This window comes from Leucoraja erinacea, unplaced genomic scaffold, assembly GCF_028641065.1.
Source record: "Leucoraja erinacea ecotype New England unplaced genomic scaffold, Leri_hhj_1 Leri_741S, whole genome shotgun sequence".
In the NCBI taxonomy this organism is placed as follows: Eukaryota; Metazoa; Chordata; class Chondrichthyes; order Rajiformes; family Rajidae; genus Leucoraja; species Leucoraja erinaceus.
The window spans coordinates 72,501-77,005 of record NW_026576665.1 but is presented as its reverse complement, the minus strand read 5'-3'; the positions used below and the strand labels follow the sequence as shown (position 1 = coordinate 77,005).

Genomic DNA, 4,505 nt, shown 5'->3' with positions numbered 1-4,505 from the left:
ATCGCTACTTGTTCTGCCTCCATAGATGCTGCTGCACCGCTGAGTTTCCTCCTAGCATTTTGTCTACCTTCGATTTTTCCAGCATCTGCAGTTCCTTCTTAAACCCCCCCTTATTCTTAAACATGTGTGTGGCCCCTGGTCCTGGACTCCCCCAACATATTTCCTGCATCTAGACTGTCCAATCCCTTAAGAATTTTATATATTGCTATAAGATGCCCTCTCATCCTTCTAAACTCCAGAGTGTACAAGCCCAGCCGCTCCATTCTCTCAGCATATGACAGTCCCGCCATCCCGGGAATTAACCTGGTGAACCTACGCTGGGCTCCCTCAATAGCAAGAATGTCCTCTGATCGTTGTGTGTGTGTGTGTGTGTGTGTGTGTGTGAGAGTGTGTGAGTGTGTGTGAGTGTGTGAGAGAGTGTGTGTGTCTGTGTGTGTGTGTGTGAGTGTGTGTGTGTGTGAGTGTGTGTGTCTGTGTGTGTGTGTCTGTGTGTGTGTGTGTGTGTGTGTGTGTGTGTGTGTGTGTGTGTGTGTGTGTGTGTGTGTGTGTGTGTGTGTCTGTGTGTGAGTGTGTGTGTGTGAGTGTGTGTGAGTGTGTGTGTGTGTGTGTGTGTGTGTGTGTGTGTGTGTGTGTGTGTGTGTGTGTGAGTGTGTGTGTGTGTGAGTGTGTGTGTGTGTGAGTGTGTGTGTGTGTGTGTGTGTGTGTGTGTGTGTGTGTGTGTGTGTGTGTGTGTGTGTGTGTGTGTGTGTGTGTGTGTGTGTGTGTGTGTGTGTGTGTGTGTGTGTGTGTGTGTGTGTGTGTGTGTGTGTGGTGTGTGTGTGTGTGTGTGTGTGTGGTGTAGGTCTGGTGAACCTACGCTGGGCTCCCTCAATAGCAAGAATGTCCTTCCTCAAATTAGGGGACCAAATTGTTATAAAGGGGTTGTGCAAGAATGGAAAAAGGGTCTCCATGCCTCCTTCCCTCCGGAGATGCTGCCTGTCCCGCTGAGTGATGATCAGCCATGATCACATTAGAAACATAGAAACATAGAAAATAGGTGCAGGAGTAGAGGCCATTCGGCCCTTCGAGCCTGCACCGCCATTCAATATGATCATGGCTGACCATCCAACTCAGTATCCCGTACCTGCCTTCTCTCCATACCCCCTGATCCCTTTAGCCACAAGGGCCACATCTAACTCCCTCTTAAATATAGCCAATGAACTGTGTGGCCTCAACTACCTTCTGTGGCAGAGAATTCCACAGATTCACCACTCTCTGCGTGAAAAAAGTTCTTCTCATCTCGGTTTTAAAGGATTTCCGCCTTATCCTTAAGCTGTGACCCCTTGTCCTGGACTTCCCCAACATCGGGAGCAATCTTCCTGCATCTAGCCTGTCCAACCCCTTAAGAATTTTGTAAGTTTCTATAAGATCCCCTCTCAATCTCCTAAATTCTAGAGAGTATAAACCAAGTCTATCCAGTCTTTCTTCATAAGACAGTCCTGACATCCCAGGAATCAGTCTGGTGAACCTTCTCTGCACTCCCTCTATGGCAATGAGCAATGTCCTTCCTCAGATTTGGAGACCAAAAACTGTACGCAATACTCCAGGTGTGGTCTCACCAAGACCCTGTACAACTGCAGTAGAAACTCCCTGCTCCTATACTCTATACTCCTATACTTTGATCAGCCATGATCATATTGAATGGCGGTGCAGGCTCGAAGGGTTGAATGGCCTACTCCTGCACCTAATTTCTATGTTTCTATGTCTATACTCAAATCCTTTTGCTATGAAAGCTAACATACCATTGGCTTTCTTCACTGCCTGCTGAACCTGCATGCCTACTTTCAATGACTGGTGTACCATGACACCCAGGTCTCGCTGCATCTCCCCTTTTCCTAGTCGGAATTCAATTCAAAACACAATATGAGGCAATTCAAGCACAGATGAAAAGGGAGGGGGACGCGGGGCTAAGGATAGGCAGAGGTGAAGAGATGGGTCTCGAGGCGGGACTGGAAGATGGTGAGGGACACGGAATTGCGGATCAGTTGGGGGAGGGAGTTCCAGAGCCTGGGAGCTGCCCTGGAGAAGGCTCTGTCCCCAAAACTGCGGAGGTTGGACTTGTGGATGGAGAGGAGACCGGCTGATGTGGATCTGAGGGACCGTGAGGGTTGGTAGGGGGAGAGGAGGTCAGTGAGATATGGGGGGGGGGGCAGATGGTGGAGGGCTTTGTAGGTGAGGATCAGGATTTTGTAGGTGATCCGGTGGGAGATGGGAAGCCAGTGAAGTTGTTTGAGGACTGGAGTGATGTGATTGGCATTGTTTCGTATGAAATAGAAACATAGAAACATAGACAATAGGTGCAGGAGTAGAGGCCATTCGGCCCTGCACCGCCATTCAATATGATCATGGCTGATCATCCAACTCAGTATCCCATCCCTGCCTTCTCTCCACACCCCCTGATCCCTTTAGCCACAAGGGCCACATCTAACTCCCTCTTAAATATAGCCAATGAACTGTGTGGCCTCAACTACCTTCTGCGGCAGAGAATTCCACAGATTCACCACTCTCTGTGTGAAAAAAGTTTTCCTCATCTCGGTCCTAAAAGATTTCCCCCTTATCTTTAAACTGTGTGTGGCCCCTTGTTCTGGACTTCCCCAACATCGGGAACAATCTTCCTGCATCTAGCCTGTCCAACCCCTTAAGAATTTTTGTACGTTTCTATAAGATCCCCCCTCAATCTTCTAAATTCTAGCGAGTACAAGCCGAGTCTATCCAGTCTTTCCTCACATGAAAGTCCTGCCATCCCAGGAATCAGTCTGGTGAACCTTCTCTGTACTCCCTCTATGGCAAGAATGTCTTTCTTCGGATTAGGAGACCAAAACTGTACGCAATACTCCAGGTGTGGTCTCACCAAGACCCTGTACAACTGCAGTGGAACTTCCCTACTCCTATACTCAAATCCTTTTGCTATGAAAGCTAACAAACCATTCGCCTTCTTCACGGTGCAGGCTCGAAGGGCCGAATGGCCTACTCCTGCACCTAATTTCTATGTTTCACTGAAATAGGCAAAGTTTCGGGCCGAAACACACACACACACACACACACATATACACACACACACACACACATACACACACACACACAGACACATACACACACATACACTCACACACACATATATACACACATATACACACACACACATACACATACACACACACACACACACACACACACACACACACACACACACACACACACACATATACATATACACACACACACACACACACACACACATACACACACACACACACACACACACACACACACACACACACACACACATATACATATACACACACATATACACACACACACACACACACACACACACACACACTCACACACACACATACACACACACACACACACACACATACATACACACACACACACACACACACACACACACACACACACACACACACATACACACACACACACACACACACACACACACACACACACACACACACACTCACACATACACACACACACACACACACACACACACACACACACACATATACACACACACACACACACACACACACACACACACACACACATATATACACACACTCACACACACATACACGTGCATCAAATCCAGGACAAACAGACTCAGGAATAGCTGCTTCCCGAGAATTATATCTACCATAAATTCAAATCCACACATGCACTGACTACACCGCCCAACACGGACTTCCATCTGTATATATGTATATATGTATGTAGCGCCGTAGAATTTGTGCACCTATTCCCCCTCCCCCCCCAAATCCCTTCTGTTTTGTTTTTCTGTTTCTTGTTTTTTGTGTAAAATTGTATGTATGCACTGAGTACGAGCAGCTTTCAGTTTCACTGTACATGTATAGTGACAATAAATGGCATATCTATATCTATCTATACATACACACACACTCACACAAACCCTTCTTCAGCAATGTTATGTCTATAGTCTCTGTCTGAGGTTGTGTGTAACAGCCTGACGGCCGTGGGGAAGAAATTTGATGCTTGGAAAACGCCCAGGGGGTGAGAAAAAGACGAAAAACCAAAATAAAGGGGGGGGGGCTAGTAGTGGCTGGATGGCCCGAGCGGCGGGGAGGCGGCTCGCTGGCGCCCCCGGGTGGTGGCAGGTATATCCCCTCCCCCTCCCTCTCTCTCTGTGTCTGAGCCCAGTCACACACACACACACACAGGGCGTGGGGTTTCCAGAGGCGACTGTAAAGGACCTTGTGCATTTTCCTCTGCAGCCTCTGGGCTCGTCTTGTTTGCACCAGAGAGAGACACAGGGGGTGCAGTGAACCCACACACACACCCACACACAACACCCACACCCACCCAGCAGCCCACAGCCCACAGCAGTGGGGAACAGACAAAGGAGCTGCTAAAAGGCGAGGAAACTCTCCAGGTAAACGATGCAATGTTGTGTGTCTCCATTTCCCCCTTTGTTACTGTGTCCC

At 48.3% G+C, this 4,505-nt stretch overlaps 1 long non-coding RNA gene across 1 annotated transcript in view; it reads left to right on the top strand.

The window, feature by feature from the left end:
• Positions 1-4,214: 4,214 nt before the first annotated feature.
• LOC129694641 (uncharacterized) overlaps positions 4,215-4,505 on the top strand; it is a 69,856-nt gene continuing 69,565 nt past the window's right edge. Inside the window, exon 1 of the long non-coding RNA XR_008723029.1 lies at positions 4,215-4,453. This is a non-coding gene — a long non-coding RNA (uncharacterized LOC129694641). The remainder of the gene's footprint in view (positions 4,454-4,505) is intronic.